Source organism: Neopsephotus bourkii, unplaced genomic scaffold, assembly GCF_033783945.1.
Source record: "Neopsephotus bourkii isolate Nb327-2 ecotype Australia unplaced genomic scaffold, CSIRO-AGI_Nbou_v1 NB_1780, whole genome shotgun sequence".
Taxonomy (NCBI): domain Eukaryota; kingdom Metazoa; phylum Chordata; class Aves; order Psittaciformes; family Psittacidae; genus Neopsephotus; species Neopsephotus bourkii.
In genome coordinates this window covers 628,809-642,073 of record NW_026902254.1, presented here as the reverse complement: position 1 = coordinate 642,073, position 13,265 = coordinate 628,809, and the positions used below count along the sequence as shown (strand labels likewise).

Here is a 13,265-nt window from a genome sequence, read left to right as displayed (position 1 = left end):
TAAATATAGAATCATAGAATAGTTTCAACCCCCCTGCCATGGGCAGGGGCACCTCACACTAAACCATGTCACCCAAGGCTCTGTCCAACCTGGCCTTGAACACTGCCAGGGATGGAACATTTACAACTTCCCTGGGCAACCTATTCCAGTGCTTCACCACCCTTAAAGAACTTCCTTATATCTAATCTAAACTTCCCCTGTTTAAGTTTTAACCCATTACCCCTTGTCCTATCACTACAGTCCCTAATGAAGAGTCCCTCCCCAGCATCCCTATAGGCCCCCTTCAGATACTGGAAGGCTGCTATGAGGTCTCCACACAGCCTTCTCTTCTCCAGGCTGAACAGCCCCAACTTTCTCAGCCTGTCTTCATACAGGAGGTGCTCCAGTCCCCTGATCATCCTCGTGGCCCTCCTCTGGACTTGTTCCAACAGATCCATGTCCTTTTTATGTTGAGGACACCAGAACTGCACACAATACTCCAAGTGAGGTCTCACAAGAGCAGAATAAAGAGACAGGATCACCTCCTTCGACCTACTGGTCACGCTCCTTTTGATGCAGCCCAGGATACGGTTGGCTTTCTGGGCTGCAAGCGCACACTGCCGGCTCATGTTCATTTTCTCATCGACCAGCATGCCCAAGTCCTTCTCTGCAGGGCTGTTCTGAATATCTTCTCTGCCCAGGATCTTTTCTTCTAGAGATGTTCTGGCTGATACACATCTAATTAAAGTCGGAACAAATCTTCTTAGCTCAGCATAAGCTGCCCTCTGAATATTGTTTCTTGTGTTTCAGACCTGATTAAAAGACTGCATGCCAAAGACTGCTTAACTCTTCCACAAGCAATTTAACAAACGCTAGGTGAGTACCTCTACCTGCAGCATTGCCTTGCCAGCATCAAGAGTCACTGCCCTTTCTTGAGAGGTAAACATCTACAAACACAGAGAAAAATACGTTGGAGCAGACCTGGTCATTAAGGAAAAGAATGAAGGAATCCACCGAGTTGTATTTTAAGAGTGCTTTGCCATCACTTTCATATTATGAAGTTCAGCTTCTAGCCTCCCTAGCAGGAGCTGGAAATATCAGCTGTGAAAATCTGAGTGTCCTAAAAATATGGCTGTCCATAGAGAAACTCATCTTGTTTCACTAAGTAAATGAATTAGAAGTAGAAACACACCTCCTGAAGCATGGTGCCTGAAATCTCTTTACCTTCCTCTCTTCCCACATTTTTATCATATATATATATATACACACACATATATAAGCTTACACATAGCAATACATATGCTATAGACCAAAGCAGGATGCTGTCATTAAATACTGTTCAGAAATGGCTACAGATTTGGCAGAAAACTTTAATTCTTGGGATGCCCAAACTCCTGGTGTCTCAGCCCCAGACACAGTGACCCCACCAAAGCATTGTTCAAGGCCAGGTTGGATGAGGCCTTGGGTGATATTGTTTAGAGCGAGGTGTCCCTGCCCATGGCAGGGGGGTTGGAACTTGATGATCTTAAGGTCCTTTCCAACCCTAACTATTCTATGATTCTCTGATTCTATGATATTCACTAAGGTCAGGGGGAACTTAGAATCATAGAATCATAGAATAGTTGGGATGTGCAATATCCCAGTAAAACAGCCACCCTCCATAGTGGCACCATGGAGATGAGCCAGCCAGAGGGACACAGTGAACAGGGGAGATACCCTGAGCAGGGTGGGTTTTCCTGCTTTGGTTTCCTTTGCTATTTCAGAGGACAGTTCATACAAATGTGCAAAACACCCACCTTACAGGGACATGAGTACGGGCACTGGGCACAGACACAAACCCACTTCTAACATTTCCATAAATGATTCCTCACAGCTCTCATCATCATGACATATGCTGAGCTTAAAATTCTAGCTGGCCTGTCAGCAGCAACGTAACTTGGCTTCTTTCATTTTGCCAGCTCACAAAGGTCAAGCTCAGCATCCCTAACTGTAGCTCAGTGTTGTTCTCTCATTTCCACACCTGTGCAGAGTGAACCATCCCATTTATTTTGATCCTTCATTTTCTCACACACTTTTTATTTATTTTTTTAATTTACTTTTTTTCATGTGCTGTTGCCCTACTACATTTGGAAAGGAAAAACAGGGGAGGGGGAGAGCAAACCAAGAGCAAATCGATTTCCATGAGAAACGTAAACTTGCTTTAAATTTGTTTGCTCTATCAGAAGCTCATTTAAATTAATATTCTTCTCACATTTTGACAGAAAATATGAAGTAAAACTCTTTACAATTCCAAATACATTGTACCAAATGGGGTTTTTATTTACAATTCTGTTAAGATGGTTTATCTCCAACAAAAATCTGGAATGCTAACTGGGAGCTGTTCTCCTGACAGTTAGAAGTATTTATATATTTTTCACTTTCCTTCTAACACCACTTTCAATATAAAGCATAAAATAATGATCTTTTAAAAAGAAAAGAGTGCATTGCATTACTATTCGCAACTTGAATGCTGAACAAATATGTTCTGAGAAATACTTTGGTTTCAGGTTTGTTTGTTTCCTTTGGTTTTCCCACATCTGATAAATCAGTTGGCTTTATAACCCTTTTTTACTGTGTACATAAGTAAAACACCCCCAAGTAAATAAACTTTCAGATTAAATAGACTGCTGTTTGAGTCAGCAAAGATACACTAGAAAAAGAGAACTAACGTAAGCATGGTACTGCCTCAAAGTATCCATATTTATTAAGGCCAATGGAACAATAAAGTCAAGGAAAGTGCAAGCACCAGCAGAAATGCACATGTTGCTGATAAAAAATATATTGAAGAAGCCATGTAAAAGGGATGCAGCCCTTAGCTATCATTCAGCAGCCTTATACTTCGTCCTTTTCTACACAGCAATAGTTTATATATATATACACACAATATAGATATAAAAGCCTCCAAGATAATTATTTTTTACCAACATGGTAGTTCTTACTCATCTTTTCTTTAAACCAGGAAAACACAGGATTTTTAATATCATGTCATTTAGAAGTTCTTAAAGGGGTTAAAATGAATAGATACATACTTCAAACTTGTATTTCTTGCACAGACTTCCTTTGTTAAAAAAGTAAACCTATAGAGGACTAATGCTGTGTACATTCCCATTTATGTGGTAGTGAGGGTGTTACAGCACAATTTACCACCCTCTGTGTCTATCACCCCATAGGACAGGGTGTTGGGTTTGTTCTTTTTGGGTCAGCATGGCCCAAAGGCATTTAAGCAAGATGTTCACTAGACTACATGTATCCATTAAAATTTAAAAATCTACCAGACATTGCAATTCTTCATTTCCACACGCATTACCTTGAGAAAACCTGCACTGTTTCTCCTGGCATCACACAGCCAATATTCACCTAAAATCTTTAAAACCCTTGTGGGACTCTTCACAATATTCCTTAACTATGGCAACTTACTTGCCAAAAGCATAACAGAGGTTGTATAAAAACCAAATTCAATTAAGCTTTATACTGCAACATTTCCAAGTATGAAATGTTACTGTATTTCAAATATGATGGGTTCAAAGGCAATTTCAGACCACTGAGTAATTAGACACAAAAGAGAAAGTATTTCTATTTGGTTTTCATTATCTTCATTAAGGTTTACTCCGTATGTTTGAGTTAGCCACCTAACGACCATCAATTTTTAAATACTTAGCCTGCAGTAACATTTGGGAAGAAAAAGTTAACCTATGATTGATAATGGTGCTATTTCATCCAGAAGGTAACAGAAAGTACATCATCACTTTATCCCATGAGATCCTCTGGCAGTTGTACTGCAATAGGATAAATTATCCCTTCTATTTTGATGTTGATATTTATAAAACATGACTTAATACTGCCACAAGCAAGTCATAAGCATATTGCAGAGAGAGGAGAACAGGATTTATGCGCACAGAACTAGATTCTCATGTGCAATCTCTACTTGTTTACTCTAAACTCCAAGAACATTGGTCATTGTATTTGGAAGCTTGAGTGCCATCTCCTCTAATTCCAGAGGATGTTCCAAAACATTACATCTTCACTAGAAAGAAAAAAGCAAAAAAGATATGAAAGAGGAATAGAATACAACAATTCAAATGTATTTTTTTTCAGATATGAACAGCTTGTCTTTGTTGTCTGCATATAACATGCCAGCAGTCTTGTTGCATTACTTGCATTTACTCGCAAACAGAAAGCATAGGAAGAAATTATCAAAATTCTCCAAGAGTCATCACAAAAGTAATACCCCCTAGAATTTCTCTGTCATAACAGATAAGTCAGCTGAATTCAGGTCAGGATACTTTAAAAAATCTAGCAAATCTGTGTAATATATGAGTAGCAGACTGGTCAATCAAACTGTTAGCCCAAACATAAGCATTTAATGAACATATGAAGAGTTCTTGTTAAATATAAATCTTGGTAAACTTTGTTGTAGGTGGGAGAGTCAGACTTCCCTCTTCTACATCTACACTTCTAAATAACTCACAGACTGACCATCTGTATTGTTTATATGCAATACTAGACAACAGCACAGATGGTTGAAAAACTTGAGCACAAACATACTGCCTCAGACCAAGATCATCAAGTCTAGCATACTGTCTCTGACACTAACTGGGTACTAATCCAACATCAGATACTTTGGGATGAATGTAAGAAAAAGGGGGGGGGGGGGAAGGAGAAAACAGAAAAAAGGCAAAATATGGAAGAACTCCTGTGCAAGGAAAACTGAGTGTATAGCTCCTTAGCTTAGAAGAGAGGCGGTCTGAAAGAGGACTTCCATATAATGGAGAAGATGGTTAGGAATCATCTGGTCACTCTTTTAGAGCAAAAATGTAGTAGGATGCAGATTCAGAAAACAAAACAGAAGACGGCTATTCAAGGAACAGGCTCAAAGTAATGAAAGTAGTTGAAAGGACTTGTTGCTCTAGAAATTTAAATGGACTGAAGGGGAGAATGGACAAATTTCTGGAGAAAAATAATCCAGTGATGCTTGCTAAATACAAAGAAACTTCATTCAGCACAGAAAACTACTAAGCTGCAAGCAGTTGGAAGGTGAACGAGTAATTGGGAAGTGCTTCATTCTTACCTGGTTTTACTCTTACCCCAGGCTCAGCTTACTGATGCCTAGGACTCCAGAGGCTATGTTAGATTAAAAGCAGTATGACACAATATAACTTCTTAAATATTACAAAAAAATATCACGGTCATATCTTAAATCTGATTATTTTAATTATATACAAGTTATGGAATGACAGAGATTAGCAGAAGACCATATTTTTCTTTTAACATCTCTTACAAATACAATTTTTTAATCAAGTTATAATTATTTCCCATTAAAAGTGAGTAGCATTTGAAACTTACTATACCATTATTTTTCTGCCTGTTTCAAATCAAAGGCTTTATACAGGTTTTTCATTGGATAAGGATAAAGAACAAGCCTATTTCTACTTTCAGAGATTAATAATGGACATTAAAGCATAGTTTGGGAAGAAGAGGAATGAAATAACTGCCTAAAGACTGGTTAAAATCCTCACCCTGTATTATCATGTCAAGTTGTCATGTTGAAGTGCATAAGAAAAAAAAAAGCCTACAAAAGAGAAAAGAAAAAGCAATCTGACAGTAATTTATACAGCAGATCTGAAGGTGTAGGAAAAAACAAGTCCTGTTTGATACACATCACTTTTTTCACTCATATCTTGAAGGGCTTTTCCTTAACATCACTGGAACTACTTCTTAATGAAAACTTAGGAAAATTCATAACTAATGTGTGGCATGATTTTTCTCACTCCATGGCATTTATCATGGCTGTTCAGCTTACTGAGAATTCCTAAAGATTTAAAACCCACATTACCAAAGCTGATGGAACAAAAGAAAAAAATAAACAAACCAGAAACAGGTGAGTAGCAGTTCACATACCTCAATAATGAGAGCCAGCAAAATTGCCATTGGTCATATCACCATTCAGACAAAAACACAAGGTTTTATATAGACTATTGTTATGCTACCATATAAAAAGCATGAATCCTCAAAAAGACACTGATGAAAAAATGTGTTTGTTTATAATTGTTTTACTATCATTAGCAATTATGCCTTACAAATCACTGAAATTAGTTTCCATGTTTACACTTTCTTCCCCATTTCAGCTGGCAACCAACACACTTTGATCTGGAAGAACTTCATTCATTTGGTTGCAGTAGCAAGTACATGGAACAAAGATTTATCACATGTGCAGATATACACACACACACACACACACACACACACTTGAAGCCACAAGACACAGCTCACACAACACAAATACAGTAATACACAGTTGATATTCATATTACATGTGATATTCCTACTGATATCATTTGTATTAATATTACAGTAACACATGGTTGAAAAACTCTCTATATGTTTTTAACTATTTTGAAGAGGAAACAAACTAGAAGACGTGGTAATTACACATGAATGACACACGTTCCAGAGTTACCATTATTTCAGCAATGCTCCATGAAAGATATTCAAAGTTCTATATACCTGCACCATCATCTACTGGCCAGCTAAACTTTGTAAAATAATACCATGCAAGTCCTTTAAAGCAGTATTAGCAGAAAATCTATTTCAAATGATACATATAGAACACACAAAAAAAAAATGTTAGGCTAATGAAATAGAGTATTACATCATGGCTTAGATGCATATAGATACCTTTCAGGAAAAAGTAAGTCCTCACAGAACTATTTCAAGATGGTTTAGGAGACTATGATCTTGAAATGCATTCTGCATGGTACAGTGACACTATTTAAGTCTTGTTCGACTCTCAGACTTATTAAAAGAATGGTTGATTGACATGCTTTGACACATTCACTTCCCTTCAAAACATACTAAATTGAGACAAATCACAGAAAATCTGTATTTAGAAAGTAGTCTATAAGTTCTATTATCTGTATGCTTACTTGATATAAAAGCCTACTTCCAGACATAGGAGTCTATATTTAAGAAGGGTAGAAACATAGAATAGAATCATAGAATAGTTAGGGTGAAAGGACCTTAAAATCATCAAATTCCAACCTCCCTGCCATGGGCAGAGACACCTCGCTCTAAACCATATCACCCAAGGCCTCGTCCAACCTGGCCTTGAACACCTCTTTTACCTCTCTTCTCTCCTTATGCACATAACATAACATACATTTTTATCTCCTATTTACTCTAGCTGCCAGCCCTGAAAACTAACTCATCCCATTTAAAGACAGAACAAATGCAAAAAAACCCAAACAATCACTTTCTTTAATAAAAAGAAAATATATAAATAAATGCACAAACATAAGAATTCCCTCCATGTAGAAAACATTATACATAATAAAATTCTTCTGGAGCTACAACAGAAGGCAATGCATCAGCACTTCAAACAAACAAACAGCATCAATAAATCCACCCTGCACCTTGATAAATTATTTATTGCTAAGGATCTTACCAACAGAACAACTATCTGTTCTTCAATTCAAGATGTACTTGGTTTCATGGGTTTCCACACTATTTCCAACAGGAGTCCCTTTAACAAAGGAACTTCGGGGGGGACATTTTTATTGGTTTGCCTGGGGGAGAGACAGACAGCTGTGCTGAACATAAGGATTTTCCTAACTAGGAAGATGGATAGCCTGGAGGCTAAGGAGCCACAGTGATCAACCAATCAGGTGAATTCTTTGTAGAAAAAATGGCTCAAAAGTGGCAGAACAGGTGCTGGTGCTTTTGGTTAATGAGACAATTTTCAGCCTGCTTCTCCATTGGCAGGCTGCCCCCAACATGGTGGCTTCAGTTTTAATTATCTTTAGCTGTTTATTTAACAGTACCACCATATCAACCCACTATGCTCCTCCTGTTGTGTCTTGCTAGCATTTGTAACTCCTCAGAAACTCCACTTTATACCAGCAGATAATTTTCAGTTAAGATTTTGCATTACTGATCCTGATGGCATATAGCACATTGTATTTTTAGCTTTGTACAAGATATGAAAAGGGATTCTATTAAATATGTAACAATACTTTATCTATTACCTTCTTTTCATTAACTTCATAGATTTATTCCTATTTTTCCTGTAACCATCTACACCTAGAGTTGTTGAGTTATGGCTGCTGTTATTGAGAAATGGGTTTATAGTTGTTTTCTGCATGGAAATCAGTTCTGTTGGTAGGGATAGATAAATAAAGTCCTGTCTCCCTAAGTAAATCACTAGATTTCTAGTCACTTCTGACAACTTCACTTTGCTTGACTCAGTATAGCGTCTTCTTATTTGTTATTTTTCAACCTTAGAAAGATATTATTACTCATTATATTAGGTCTTCCTGGGAAAAGTACAGAAAGTGCATTGGAATGTTAATGAATGCAAAGGCTTGTCTAAATCTTTCTTAAACTCTGTGAAGACCTGGAGAGTATTCTCAGCTCTGAAAAAAACCCTGTCCTGATACTTTCATTAGACAACTGGAGCATTTAAGGAAACAATAAAATTTTCCAAAGAAGTGTAGATCAGTGGGCTTTCCTAACACAGCAACAAAATCAAACTGTGTTAAGATGAATTTTTACATTAGTGATGATGATTTATGGCAGCTAATTATTTTCAGTAGTGTTCCAGCTTTGCTCTTGCCAAGTTTTCTTTCAATTTGACTGTAATCAAGCAGTTCATGTACACAGGATAACTGGGAAGGCCTTTTCAGCTTCCCGTAACTGTGAATTAATATGAAGAAATCCTGAGAAGCATCCTGCGTTATCATCAAACATCCTCTGTCCAAACAAGACAATTACATATAATGGAAACAGCAATTCTCTCAGGCAAGGAGAATCATGAGCAGTTCTGCAGTCTGGCATTTCTACTAGTACAACAATATGAAAAGTGTACTTACTGACCATAGTATTACCAACACCATCTCCTTCCAGCCTTTCTTAGAATCATAGGATCATAGAAGAGTTAGGGTTAGAAAGGACCTTAAGATCATCAAGTTCCAACCCCCCTGCCATGGGCAGGGACACTTCGCTCTAAACCATATCACCCAAGGCCTCATCCAACCTGCCCTTGAACACCTCCAGGGATGGAGCATTCACAACCTCCCTGGGCAACCTATTCCAGTGCTTCACCACTCTATCAGGAAAGAATTTCCTCCTTATATCCAATCTAAACTTCCCCTGTTTAAGTTTTAACCCCTTACCCCTTGTCCTATCACTACAGTCCCTAATGAAGAGTCCCTCCCCAGCATCCCTGTAGGCCCCCTTCAGATACTGGAAGGCTGCTATGAGGTCTCCACACAGCCTTCTCTTCTCCAGGCTGAACAGCCCCAACTTTCTCAGCCTATCTTCATATGGGAGGTGCTCCAGTCCCCTGATCATTCTCGTGGCCCTCCTCTGGACTTGTTCCAACAGATCCATGTCCTTTTGATGTTGGGGACACCAGAACTGCACACAATGCTCCAAGTGAGGTCCCACGAGAGCAAAGGGGCAGGATCACCTCCTTCGACCTGCTGGCCACACTTCTTTTGATGCAGCCCAGGATACGGTTGGCTTTCTGGGCTGCAAACGCACACTGAAGCCAGCTCATGTTCAGTTTCTCATCAGCCAACAACCCCAAGTCCTTCTCCACAGGGCTGCTCTGAATCTCTTCTCTTAACCCTCTGAATCTCTTCTTAACCCTCTCAAAAACCGAGACCACTAGTGTAAAATTCTGTCTATGCCTTAGTACTACAAAAACACACACTTTTATATTAACACATTCTTGAAGGAGCAGCATACAAGTTGAGACGCAGAGTGAACTACTGCTGCAACCTACAACCTTCCTCCCCTCAAAAGCCTTCATAAGTATTGAAATAGAATATAATTCATACTAATACTTTTAAAGTGCGGGTGAAGTAAAAAAGTAAGTACTCCTGAGAAATACCTTGGCTGTAAAAAATAAAACACTTAAATGGTAATTGGTTATAAAAGCACAATTACAATAGAGCATTTTTGTCAAGTTATTTTCTTCCTTATCAAATGTATCCTTTAAAAAGAAAAATAAATGCTTCCTAACTAAAAAGTTTCAAGGGGAGGCAAAAAAACACAGTCCTTTGCCACGTAAAAATCATATTGGTAATTACAAAAAGTAGCTGAATTCCTAAAGTAAATTGCATTTAAAACCTAGACACTTGATTCAGAAAGCTTTATATTTTAATTTAAAATTTTCTTACAGATACACAAAATCCAGATAGGAGCAAGAGATTACAGAAGACACTATTTTCTAGTCAGGTTCTGCTTCTGCCTTTGGACAGTACACAGTTCGTACTTGTATAATCGTTAATTTCCTGGCTCCATCAAGAACATTAAAAACATTGCTATTGACTTCTACAGTAGTGATTTTCCCTGTAAATAATAAAAGAAGTCATTGTAGAACCCCAATAATTCACATAAAATTCAGAGCATCTGGGGTTTGCTGGTTTTAAACAGAGCCAGGCTTAACTTCATCTGCAGCACTATTTAAGAAAGAGAGAGCAACCCTTCTGCATTTCTAGAAAACATCAACCTTAGATCTGACTGTCCATCTGCAAGGTGACCAGTCAGCTTAGAAGTCTATCAGTAAGACACTATGATGATAGGTAGGTAGGCAGGCAGGTAGATTATCAATTTATGTGAAGTTAACTGAACTATTAGGATACTTCAAGAACAACTTATTTGGCGAGAAAAGAAAAACCACATATTTGGAACAGGTGACTTACTTTGAATCATCTTTAGAACAATAAAGGAGCACTTTCTGGCAGAAGAGTGAATTCCATTTCATTCATTTATGGAAAAGCCTGCTTTTCACTCTTGGTGAACAATGGTCAGCCTTATAAACCATGAACACAAACTGAAACCCTGATGCATCTCAGAGCACTCAGTGACTTACACAGACACTGAACCACTTTTGATTACTACTTTTTGACTGAGTTGGAGGCACACCACCACCAGGTTGCAAAGTCACACTATGCTATCCAAGAATAGCCAGGTTATCTTTTAAAAAATAGTGTTTTGAAGAAAATAAATCTAACCCAACCCTAGTAGAAGTAAATAGGCCTGGAATCTTTATCTGGACACACTTTCCTTTTACACAATGCAGGAAAGACAGAGCAGCTACTACAAGGACCCAAGGGCAGTATGCAGAGACATCTACAACAGAGTGAAGATTAAGAATTAAATGGAGTATCTGACTGAAGGTTTTTTTGCAAGGACCAGTTTATTTCTTCAAAAACTGAAGAGGTCTTAAAGGATGTAAAGACATTGGACAATTAATCAAGAAACTTGAAAAATACTAGGGTGAGATAATGCAGTCAAATGAACATAATCTTTTTTTTCTTTCATTTTAGTTACTGCTAGCTACTGTTGGACACACAGAAGAGTATAAGTGAAGGACTAACACTGCACATTCAGTGAATCATCATAGAATCATAGAATAATCAGGGTTGGAAGGGACCTTTAAAGGTCATTTATTTCAAACCCCCTGCAATAATCAGGCACATCTCAGCTAGGTTACATTTCTTAGAGCCCTGTCCAAGCAGACCTTGAAAGTTTCCAGGAATGGTGCATCTACCACCTCTCTGGGCAACCTGTGTCAGTGTTTCACAACCCTCATATAAAAAATTTCTTCCTTATGTCTAGTCTGGATCTACCCTCTTTTAGTCTAAAATCATTACTCCTTGTAGGAAATGGCTTAACAAATCTGAATATATATTTATTTCTGACAAAGAAAATGAAGATCACATAGGCCTTCTAAAACAAGCTTCTAAAATCACAATGTAATACTTGTATTAAAAAACAGATGTGCCACAACTTACCTAAAAGGCTTCATTAAGGTTAACACAGCAAACAACTGCAAGAGATTTATGTATTCATGACCCACAACCAAGAACTTGGCCTTTGGCAAATGCTTCAAATCAAAATAACAGTGTTCCAAACAGATTAATGAGTTGCATAAGAAGTAACATGTTTTAATGTTTCATGTCTAAATGAAGTCCTGCTACACGATAATGTGCTTCAGAATTTAAAAAAATATATTAAAAAAAATTACCTTAATTTCTTTGGCAACAGAGATAATGTAACTGTGTAAAACAGTCTGCTTTGCTGTGGAACATTGACAGAAATAGAACAGATTTTCCTTCCTGACAGCACAAAGTATCAGGAGAGCCTTGCATAACTAGATGTGCCAGTTTACGAGCGATGTCTGACTTTTTAGGGCATTCCCAACTACATGCATTAACTTGCAAGTTCTGCCTTGCTTCCCAATGGATTCTGGAGACACTTGGTTGTCCAGGAGACACAGAGACAACTGCATCACAGCATCGCTTCAACATACCACTACTCCGCATGTTATGTTGCTACTGGAAGATATATTTAGGAGGAGGAAGGAAAAGAATTATATATAATTCAGTTACATATAATTGCATATGTATAATTATGCTACATAATGCAATTTAATTTTATGCAACATCAGAGTAAGATGGGAAAATTACATAATTATACATTACCATGACACAGTAAAACTAAAACTGTTTTTGAAGTTCAAATTAAGAAGCACAATAATGAAGCCCTTATTCTACAAAAGTTATTTAGGAGTGTATTTGCCTCCTTATAGCAAAGGACAAATTTTAATGTTAGCATCATCTTTAGCTTACTTCGTGACTGTAAACCCTTACCATCTACAGTTCCATATTTATATAACAGATATTTCTTATTAATCTGCCTATTTTACAAACAGATTAGAGTACAAACAGGATTTCCCACCAGTGCTCATAAAATTGCTTCCCTTGAAATTACAGATATGTAAAAAAAACCCACGACTGTTATTTCAGTGTAAAACCCCCTCTCGGAAGAGGTGACCTATATTACATACATACAATTGAAAATGAAAATTCCATCCTCTTATCTGCCCTCTCCATCACTCCAGTGAGTTTCTAACATTTGCAGGAAAGAAAGGCAATGAAAGAATGATTATGGCAGGATACAAGTGAAGTGAATACAGGGCTTCAAAGCAGAAGAATGTTAGAATACCAGACACCATTAGATTTATAGGCACAAGGCATCTATTTTAGTGTTATTTTTTTGAGAACTATAAATAATTACTTTTACTATTTTTTCTGCATTTCAGAAAGCTAATTCAAATTAGTTACACAATTTACTTTGGGCAACCAGCTTTGCAGGTAAGAAAGTAAGATGCTCCCAACTCAAAGAAAAAAAGCTCTCCAAATTAATCCTAACATCAGCTGTTTCATGCAACAGAAAATATT

At 37.5% G+C, this 13,265-nt stretch overlaps 1 protein-coding gene across 2 annotated transcripts in view; it reads right to left on the bottom strand.

The window, feature by feature from the left end:
* JAKMIP1 (janus kinase and microtubule interacting protein 1) overlaps positions 1–13,265 on the bottom strand; it is a 135,479-nt gene that overhangs the window by 99,136 nt on the left and 23,078 nt on the right. The gene's annotated exons all lie outside the window — the stretch shown is intronic.